Genomic DNA, 11,277 nt, shown 5'->3' on the forward strand with positions numbered 1-11,277 from the left:
TCTAAGTAATCTCTTCATTGAAGACCAAACACATTCTGCCCACTATTTTTCAGTTTGGGAGATCTTGGTTTTTTCAATGAAAATTTTCAAGGAAAGTAGACGCTTTCCGAAAAAAGATTCGAAGCCCTACATGGGACTGGCTCTAATTAGTGGAAAGATTGCCTCACCCTCCCTGACCATTATATCTCATGATATTTCCATTGCCTTGACACAATTAAACTAGTCATTAATAGGGGATGGGTCATAAGCGCTGAAGGCAAAATTTTAACCGGCGTTGAACCTAGGCTAGGGAGCTCAGTTTTTCCACAGAGGAGAATGACCACTGACTTCACCACTTTCAGAACAAAATGCAAAACTCATTTCTTCAACTTAACTTTTCCTCATTAAGTTCTTCATGCACATCTGCACAGACTCTCAAAAACCTGCAGACTAATCAAACTGCTTCTTGCTGGGAAGGAAGAAAGAGGTTGCTACTGACATTTCTATTCTTAAATACTTGGTTTGTGCTCAAGGTGCATTGGTGACAAGGACCATATGAACACATGGATTTGTTAGTCATAAAGTCCTTTAATTTGCAATTAAGTGTGTTCCCTAATATCTTGGGACTTGATCCTGCACTTCTTGCACAGATCATAATTCCCATTTATTTTAATAGGAGTAAAAAGAAGGTAGTATGAGCCCTTATTCCCATGCCTTTCTGGCATACCTTGATTAAGGCCTGAAACTCCGGATTCTATTCTGCAGTGTGTGTACTCCTTCTAGTTCCCAGATTTAACTGGCTTGTCCACAGATTTCCTGCTCCTTCAATGAAAGGACGTGGTTGCTGCCTTTAATGGGCTTCTGTATTTAAAAGAACTGGCACCTGTTAATAAGTAGAACAGGTCTCTTTAATAAGTTCATATATTAACTGTATTTCCTTTTATTGTGAACGGCCTTAATATATTCTAGTAGCACCATGCAGATTAGTAAGGGGGAAATTGAGAATGTGGCTCAAACCACAGAATCATAGAACTGGAAGGGACCTCGAGAGGTCATCTAGTCCAATCCCCTGCACTCAAGGCAGGACTAAGTATTATGTAGAACAGTGGTTCTCAAACTAGGGCTGCCGCTTGTTCAGCGAAAGCCCCTGGCGGGCCGGGCCGGTTTGTTTACGTGCTGCATCCGCAGGTTTGGCCAATCGCTGCTCCCACTGGCCGCGGTTCGCCGCTCCAGGCCAATGGGGGCTGCAGGAAGGGTGGCCAGCACATCCCTTGGCCTACACCGCTTTCCGCAGCCCCCATTGGCCTGGAGCGGCGAACCGCGGCCAGTGGGAGCTGCGATTGGCTGAAACTAAGGACGTGGCAGGTAAACAAACCGGCCCAACCCACCAGCGGCTTTCCCTGCACAAGCGGCAGAACAAGTTTGGGAACCACTGCCCTAAGCAATTTATTCGAATGCTTAACCATTATATATCTATATCATAGATATACACACATTTTAGGGCAGAATCTCTGCATATCTTGACAATTGAAGGTTCCATCATTATTTTCTCCAGGCAGAACTTCTAGTCCTGTCTCTTGTGTTAAATAGTAAATATTCAATAGCTGTGATTTCTCCCCCTCCTGCCCCAACCCCACTTGTTGCTAAACTAAAAGCTCAGCATATCTTATGCTGTCACCTTTACATAAATAAACTTATTGTAAGATAAGGTGTTCTAAAACAGTAATTAATAATTTCTTATGTCCAGTGAAAGATTGCACAGTTCTAAATAATGGTTTTTTTTAATGTTGCATCAGTACCCAAATAGCCACTTAAAAGCTGAAAATCCTATCAGAAAACTGAGGAACTGATTTACTAAGTAGTTACCAACTAAAAAAATACAGCATAGCATTCCTTCTTTCGTCATTAGTGCTTCTAGAATGAAAAGATAACTATTTTTTATTTATCTTTAAAATGTAAGTCCTAGGAACGGCTACTTCTTCCTAAAAGCTCAGTGCAAAGTGCATTTTCAGTAGTATCCTACACCCTGATCCTGAAATCAGATCCACATGTGTGGCCCCTTGCAGAGTCCCATTACTCTGGTCCGTTCTTGAATAGTGTTTGTTTAAGATATAGTATTGTAATTATTGTACTCTAAATACAGATATTACATAAATGTACTATATTATGTTATATATACTGGCAAAAACCAGCCAATATATTTTCTATCTCTTCTTAGCAGTAGGCTGCATTAGTTATGTAATCTTCCAGAAATTGGAATACCAGAAACACTTGTAAGTTTCTTCTTCTCCTAAATATGGTTGCCATTTATGTAAAGACCTAAATGTATGTTTACATGTGTCATGATGACACAAATATTTGACATTTATAAATTTACACTGGTTGTAACAGGGCAGCCTGCCCTTCTAAGGGCCAGGAGGTCTGGGCCCAGTCAGCCCTGTTCAGTTAGCCCTGTCCTGCTACACTTACCCTGGTGGTTGGATGTAAGAGAAGGAAATCCTAGCAGTTAAGCTGCTCCAATGTGGCAACTGGCTGAGGGACAAGGCCTGACAGAGGCCCCAGGTATACCTGACCCAGATGGTTGGGTTGATAGGATGTTGCTACTGGAAGTCTGCCTGCAAGGAAGGTTGCTGAAGGTTGACCCCAGCAGGGCCAGGGTGTTTTTGGACTTGGAGTAAGTGACTCTGTTTACCGCAGAAGAGGTTGAATGCTTTAAAGTGGCTTGGCCTCAGGGCCAAGTCTCATTTATGTCTGGAGTAGGCCAAAGAGCATGATGGGGTAGCTGAGGTAGAAGTGCGGCAACACTACATGGTGAAGGGGCACTTTGGGATCGTGAGTTGTTCTATATTGATATTTGCACACATTTTAAAACTTCATTTAAAATTTTTTTGGGGGGCGTGGGGGAGTGAAAAGGACTCTCATCTATTTCTAGTATTTTGAATTTTGGACTTCTAGATAACCAGTTTAGTCACAAACCGAACCAAATGATAGTTCTCTAATATTAATGAAGTCCAGTTTAATTAGACTATATCTTGACTTAATGCACACTAGATAGTGTCTTTAATTTCAATTTTTCTTGCTTATCATGTAACACACTGTTTCCCAAACTTACAACAGTTGCGTACCCCTTTTGAGACATTTGTCTTACTGGCGTACCCCTTCTCCGGTGAAGATAATTTGGGTGGGGGGGAGCCACATTTTTATAACACACTCCTAATTTGTTTCATTCTGGATTAAGTGTTTTATTAGAAATAAATATAAAATTTTATTACATACAGTTGAAACAAAAATTTTAATACAAATAATAGTTACATATAGAAATAGTACTATAAATAATTAAAATAATAGAAGTGAATCAACAGTCTGGCAGAACAGTGTATATATATAGTGAATTCATATAATTCTGAAATTAAAATAAGCTGTTTTGGTTAGGTTAGTGAAGAAAGCACTAGTTTTAATACTTACTATTTCAGTATTGAAAAATTTTCAGTACAAACCAAACTATTCAGTGCGAGGAATGGAACTGCTTTTGACCAGACACTATCGTGGGGATATCTGGCTCAATGTTTGTGATCTTAAGACGAAGATGGGGCTCCACGTCAATAAGATGATTTCATTTTTTTGGTTTGATGCCAACCAGAGTAGAGAATCCGATCTCACACAAATATGAGGTGGGAAAAGGCAGAAGATACTTGACAGCTTTGTCGGATAGAGCTGGATATTCAGAGCTAACCCCCAGCCAAAATGACGTTCGTGTATTTTGCTCAAATTTTGTTTTCAGGAAGCTATCTGAAGCCAGCTCCAAGAGCTGTTCTTCTGAAGCAGAGAGGTTATTTGGCAGTGTTTGAACATTGATGATAAAAGACTTCCTTATCCATTCAAAGATGCTGTCTGGTTCAGGGAAATACTTCCAAAGGTATTTCTGCAAGCTTTCCAAATGCTGCTTCATGGTTTGCAACACATCACTGTCAAGTTCATTAGTCAAGTTTATTACTAAGTCATGAAGAGATGGAAAGGAATCCAGTTTACGACGACTAAGATGTTTATGCCACAGTTTCAATTTTGCGACCATGGCGCTCACTTTGTCTTGAACATGGAATATGGATATGAGTTTCCCTTGCAAGGATAAACTGAGGTTGTTTAAATGAGCAAAGATATCTGCAATATCCATTAGCCATTTCCGGTCATGTATACAGTCTCGCAGGTTAAAGGTTTCATCTAAAAAAACTTGCAGTTCTTCTCGCTGCTCAAACAGGCGATTCAGAACTTTTCCACGCAAAAGCCAACGCGCTTCAGTGTGAAATAGGAGTTATGTGTAATCACTGCCCATCTCATCACAAAGCTGAGAAAACAGCCGGGTGTTCAGAGGGCGGCCTTTCACAAAATTGATTATTTTCACAGCTTCATCCAGTACTTGCTTTAGATTTGCCTGCATGTTCTGGGTGCGAGTGCTTCCCTGTGAATGCAACAGTGAGTCAATTTTGCTTCTGGTGCAACAGCTTGAATACGTGCAACAACTCCTTTCTTCAAACCAGTCATGGCTCTGGCGCCATCCGTGCTTATTCCTACGCAACGACTCCAATCCAAGTAATTGTTTTTGATAGTCATCAATAACTTTAAAAATAGCTTCTCCAATTGTATGTGTTGGTATAGGTTGGTAGAACAAAATATCATCATGGACTTCATTATTCAGCTTGTATCTAACAAACAACAAAAGATTAGCTAAATTCACAATATCAGTGGATTCATCTGCTTGCAGTGCATAGTAGCAACTCTTTTTTACTCTTGACAATAATTGCGTTTTTGGCCATATCTGTGATTCTACAATGAACAGTATTTGAGAGGGGGACACGATCTATAGCTTCGCTAGCCGTGTCTCCAATCACCACTTGCACCATTACTTTGGCTGCAGGTTTTACTAATGTCTCGCCAATCACTTCAGCAGCTCTGGACTTTGCAATTAAGTATGCCACACTATATGAAGCTTCCAAAGCTTCCATATTTTCACCTCCCATCACGTTATGAATTGTTTTCTGGGACTTTGGGAGATCTTTGCACCTATTTTTGAAGAATTCTACAGGTTTTCCCTCGTATTCTTTGTTTGCTATCGAAATGGCGTTTTAGGTTAGATGGTTTCATACTTTCATTTGTGAGAGTCTTGTAACACATCGCACATAGTGGAACAGGCTCCACCTCATCACCAGTCCATGAAAATCCCAGTTTAAGATATTCTTCAACATATTTGCGGGCTTTTCTCATTTTCTTTGCAGCTGATACGTTAAACTTACAGATCATAGAAATATAGAATATCGGGGTTGGAAGGGACCTCAGGAGGTCATCTAGTCCAACCCCCTGCTGAAAGCAGGACTGATCCCCAATTAAATCATCCCAATCAGGGCTTTGTCAAGCCTGACCTTAAAAACTTCTAAGGAAGGAGATTCCACTACCTCCCTAGGTAACGCATTCCAGTGTTTCACCACCCTCCTAGTGAAAAAGTTTTTCCTAATATCCAACCTAAATCTCCCCCACTGCAACTTGAGACCATTACTCCTTGTTCTGTCATCTGCTACCACTGAGAACAGTCTAGAGCCATCCTCTTTGGAACCCCCTTTCAGGTAGTTGAAAGCAGCTATCAAATCCCCCCTCATTCTTCTCTTCCGTAGACTAAACATCCCCAGTTCCCTCAGCCTCTCCTCATAAGTCATGTGTTCCAGTCCCCTAATAATTTTTGTTGCCCTCCGCTGGACTCTTTCCAATTTTTCCACATCCTTCTTGTAGTGTGGGGCCCAAAACTGGACACAGTACTCAAGATGAGGCCTCATCAGTGTCGAATAGAGGGGGACGATCACGTCCCTCGATCTGCTGGCTATGCCCCTACTTATACATCCCAAAATGCCATTGGCCTTCTTGGCAACAAGGGCACACTGTTGACTCATATCCAGCTTCTCGTCCACTGTAGCCCCTAGGTCCTTTTCTGCAGAACTGCTGCCTAGCCATTCGGTCCCTAGTCTGTAGCGGTGCATTGGATTCTTCCGTCCTAAGTGCAGGACTCTGCACTTGTCCTTGTTGAACCTCATCAGATTTCTTTTGGCCCAATCCTCCCATTTGTCTAGGTCCCTCTGTATCCTATCCCTGCCCTCCAGCATATCTACCACTCCTCCAAGTTTAGTGTCATCTCCAAACTTGCTGAGGGTGCAATCCACACCATCCTCCAGATCATTTATGAAGATATTGAACAAAACCGCCCCAGGACCGACCCCTGGGGCACTCCACTTGATACCGGCTGCCAACTAGACATGATCACTACCCGTTGAGCCCGACAATCTAGACAGCTTTCTATCCACCTTATAGTCCATTCATCCAGTCCATACTTCTTTAACTTGCTGGCAAGAATACTGTGGGAGACCATGTCAAAAGCTTTGCTAAAGTCAAGGAACAACACGTCCACTGCTTTCCCTTCATCCACAGATGAAGTTATCTCGTCATAGAAGGCAATTAGATTAGTCAGGCATGACTTGCCCTTGGTGAATCCATGCTGACTGTTCCTGATCACTTTCCTCTCCTCTAAGTGCTTCAGAATTGATTCCTTGAGGACCTGCTCCATGATTTTTCCAGGGACTGAGGTGAGGCTGACTGGCCTGTAGTTCCCAGGATCCTCCTTCTTCCCTTTTTTAAAGATGGGCACTACATTAGCCTTTTTCCAGTCATCTGGGACCTCCCCCGATCGCCATGAGTTTTCAAAGATAATGGCCAATGACTCTGCAATCACAGCCGCCAACTCCTTTAGCACTCTCGGATGCAACGCCTCCGGCCCCATGGACTTGTGCTCGTCCAGCTTTTCTAAATAGTCTCGAACCACTTCTTTCTCCACAGAGGGCTGGTCACCTTCTCCCCATGCTGTGCTGCCTAGTGCAGTAGTCTGGGAGCTGACCTTGTTCGTGAAGACAGAGGCAAAAAAAGCATTGAGTACATTAGCTTTTTCCACATCCTCTGTCACTAGGTTGCCTCCCTCATTCAGTAAGGGGCCCACACTTTCCTTGACTTTCTTCTTGTTGCTAACATACCTGAAGAAACCCTTCTTGTTACTCTTAACATCTCTTGCTAGCTGCAACTCCAGGTATGATTTGGCCTTCCTGATTTCACTCCTGCAAGCCCGAGCAATATTTTTATATTCATCCCTGGTCATTTGTCCAATCTTCCACTTCTTGTAAGCTTCTTTTTTGTATTTAAGAGCAGCAAGGATTTCGCTGTTAAGCCAAGCTGGTCGCCTGCCATATTTACTATTCTTTCTATACATCGGGATGGTTTGTCCCTGTAACCTCAATAAAGATTCTTTAAAATACAGCCAGCTCTCCTGGACTCCTTTCCCCCTCATGTTATTCTCCCAGGGGATCTTGCCCATCAGTTCCCTGAGGGAGTCAAAGTCTGCTTTTCTGAAGTCCAGGGTCTGTATTCTGCTGCTCTCCTTTCTTCCTTGTGTTAGGATCCTGAACTCCACCATTTCATGGTCACTGCCTCCCAGGTTCCCATCCACTTTTGCTTTCCCTACTAATTCTTCCCGGTTTGTGAGCAGCAGGTCAAGAAGAGCTCTGCTCCTAGTTGGTTCCTCCAGCACTTGCACCAGGAAATTGTCCCCTACATTTTCCAAAAACTTCCTGGATTGTCTGTGCACCGCTGTATTGCTCTCCCAGCAGATATCAGGGTGATTGAAGTCTCTCATGAGAACCAGGACGTGCGATCTAGTAAATTCTGCGAGTTGCCGGAAGAAAGCCTCGTCCACCTCATCCCCCTGGTCCGGTGGCCTATAGTAGACTCCCACCACGACATCACCCTTGTTGCTCACACTTCTAAACTTAATCCAGAGACTCTCAGGTTTTTCTGCAGTTTCATAGTTGAGCTCTGAGCAGTCATACTGCTCTCTTACATACAGTGCAACTCGCCCACCTTTTCTGCCCTGCCTGTCCTTCCTGAACAGCTTATATCCATCCATGACAGTACTCCAGTCATGTGAGTTATCCCACCAAGTCTCTGTTATTCCAATCACATCATAATTCCTTGACTTTGCCAGGACTTCCAGTTCTCCCTGCTTGTTTCCCAGGCTTCGTGCATTTGTGTGTAGGCACTTGAGATAACCCGCTGATCGCCCCTCTCTCTCAGTATGAGACAGGAGCCCTCCCCTCTCATGCGCTCCTGCTCGTGCTTCCTCCCGGTATCCCACTTCCCCACTTACCTCAGGGCTTTGGTCTCCTTCCGCCGGTGAACCTAGTTTAAAGCCCTCCTCACTAGGTTAGCCAGCCTGCTTGCGAAGATGCTCTTCCCTCTCTTCATTAGGTGGAGCCCATCTCTGCCTAGCACTCCTCCTTCTTGGAACACCATCCCATGGTCAAAGAATCCAAAGCCTTCTCTCCGACACCACCTGCATAGCCATTCGTTGACTTCCACGATTCGACGGTCTCTACCCAGGCCTTTTCCTTCCATGGGGAGGATGGACGAGAACACCACTTGTGCCTCAAACTCCTTTATCCTTTATGATTCACACTGTTCACTAATTTTGTCACAATTGTCTGATGTAGCCATATGACTGCATTTTTCGGCATAATTATCACTAACATTCACATTTCCTTAATTATTTTCTTTTGTAAGTTTCAAACTTCCTGTTTTTAGCCAGCGATCCATTGTAAATGGGTTTAACAAAGAGCAATTTTGTATATTAATATACACCAAGTATGTACTTGCTACGATCTTTAGAGTAGTTATTCACTTTTATCCGTCAGTATAACTTCTGTGCATGCCACAAAGGCAAGTGTATTGCCCCAGCCGCGGTAACACACACGCATGGTTTGCGTCGGTTCTGCTGTGCTTCTGACCCTCTTCTTTCTTCAGCGCGCTCTTCGGCAGTACGACTTCCACTTTTCTTTTCTTCGCTGCTTGGGGCAGCAAAAAAGCTGGAGCTGGCCCTGAGTGCCGGCCAGTGTGAACGGAACCCCAGGCCGGCAGCGGGATGAGTGGGGCTGGTGGCCGGGACCCCGGCTGGCAGGAGCTGGCGGCCTGAGCCGCTCAGACGGGCAGCGGGCCTGAGCCGCTCAGACGGGCAGCGGCCAGGACCCCGGCTGGCAGGAGCCGGCTGATGGAGCCCCAGAGTGGCAGCGGGCTGAGCCGCTCAGCCTGCTGCAGGTCTGGGGTTCTGTCTGCCGGCCCCACTCAGCCCACTGCTGGCCGGGGGTCCCATTATGATAAAGTAAAATAAAAAATTCTGCTCCGTACCCCTTGAAACCCTTTCACGTACCAGTAGGGGCACGCGTACCACACTTTGGGAAACATTGATGTAACAAAAAATATGGTACAGATGTGACATTCCAGGATTGTGTGAAATACATGGTGAAAGAGTCATCTGCATGACTGTTTTTCTTATTGTGTGCACTGTTGACAGTCATATGCTCGAACAGTCTCAGCACGCTCTAAAATCCACTAATGCAACAGATTTTTTTGATACATATGAGGTTCACAATTTCCCTTCACTTTTCTATTCTTAAATTGTAATCTCTTTGAGGGCAGTGACTATCATTTACCATGTGTTTGTACAATGCGACCAACACCCTAATGGGGGCCTCTAGCTGCTATCACAGTAGAAAGAATAACTTCCATACTCCTGTGAGCATACTTGTCAGCACCTTCCAAGGTGTGCAGTGTGCATTTGTGTAATTGGCCACAGTGGCTGTGGGAAAAGGAACTATTCTCAGATCTTAAGTTCACTTTTAATTTAGACCAAAAGGAAGAAATGGAAACATTACATTTTTTGAGACAGACCAAGTTTTGGACTTCTTTAAAAACAAGTTTCTTGCAGAAGTAACATTTGCAGAGTCTCCTTCAGAGATATCATTACTTTAATCAGAAAAATATAAATTTGAGTTGTTCTACCTTTTTGGGGAGTAGTAGTGAATATAGCATTTAATAAGTTTGGGTGAGAAATTAGCCAATTTGTTTGGAGAGGTATTGACTCAAAAGTAAATGGCTTTTAGGTACAGTCTGGTATGGAGTGCATACTTTACCTCATCTCCAGACCTCAAAATGAACATAAGGAAACACATGCTTGCTTATTCTGGTAATAAACTCGGAATCAACTTAAAATGTGACAAATGCTGCTCGTATTTCATTGTGTGAAGTAAACCCAAATAGGGAGTGAAATCCTTAAGGGTGCATAGCCCCCCCATTTTCTGCATAGAGCAAATCTTTGCATCAGCTGGACCAATTTTCAGAAGAGGGTGCAGAATTGCTCCTGTGATCCTTGGTCACATCTTGCAAAGTCCCAGAAGAGGACCAGTTTGCTCATGCAGATTAACTCCCCATTGCCTCCGTTGTGTATCTTGATTCCTTTTTCTCATATGGAGTGAGTTTTGCTTTGAAAATTCATAGGAAAATTAATGGAGACTGGAATTGAAATATATGGTTGTACAAAAGCTCAGTATTCCTTTATGGAAAAGTTCTAGAAAATGTAATAATGATGAAACCAAGAGGGTTCTACAGTAAGTACTCTAACCATTAGTCTACAATTGAATAGGGAATTATATCTCTGCTATAGAATTCACTAGGTTGGTCTTAAGTTATAGCAAGGTTATCATTCCCTATTAAATTTGACAGCTTTCTGTAAGGGTGGTGCACTCTGACAAATACTTTTCCTAAATGCCCACATTTAAAATAAATCTACTGAAGTTCCTAATTGTTTGTAACACAGGCATTTTACAGAATAGTGTGAATAGAAAAGTGGCACTAGTCAGTATTCAATGGGAGAAATGCAGAAGGTTAGCACATTTTGAGAATAAAACTCTCATTGATTAGAAATTTGTGAAGGTCGCCGCCATCTAGTGATGAGATCTTGAAGATGTTGCCGAGAGCTAAACTGTATCAATATGCTGCTAGATATTAGTGGGTCCCTTTATTTTTATACTCGCTTATCAGATTAGTTGCACACTGGACAAGAGAACCATTGCTTCTTTTCTCTTATGTGCCTTCTGAGAGAAGAATTAATTGAGAAAGGGAGAGACTGGAAAAAGGATTAAGGTATCTGTACATGAAGATGAAGATTTTTTTTAGATACTCTGGTTTAGTACTCGTACAATCCTAAACAGAAAGGAACTTTGTTTTAGTTATGAGTTTTTAAAAAAAATAATTTGTTCCATTCCAAATTCTAAATCTTTAAGTAAGAGATGGTTAATAACACAAAGTGGTAACCTAACTATATAAATACTGTTGCAAGGCAAGCCCTGAAGATGCTCACAAACAGAGGACAGATAATAAAAA

At 42.8% G+C, this 11,277-nt stretch overlaps 1 pseudogene; it reads right to left on the reverse strand.

The window, feature by feature from the left end:
* Positions 1-3,592: 3,592 nt before the first annotated feature.
* LOC140895694 (zinc finger BED domain-containing protein 5-like) lies at positions 3,593-5,238 on the reverse strand (annotated as a pseudogene).
* Positions 5,239-11,277: the final 6,039 nt, after the last annotated feature.

This window comes from Lepidochelys kempii, chromosome 1 (assembly GCF_965140265.1).
Source record: "Lepidochelys kempii isolate rLepKem1 chromosome 1, rLepKem1.hap2, whole genome shotgun sequence".
Lineage (NCBI taxonomy): Eukaryota > Metazoa > Chordata > Testudines > Cheloniidae > Lepidochelys > Lepidochelys kempii.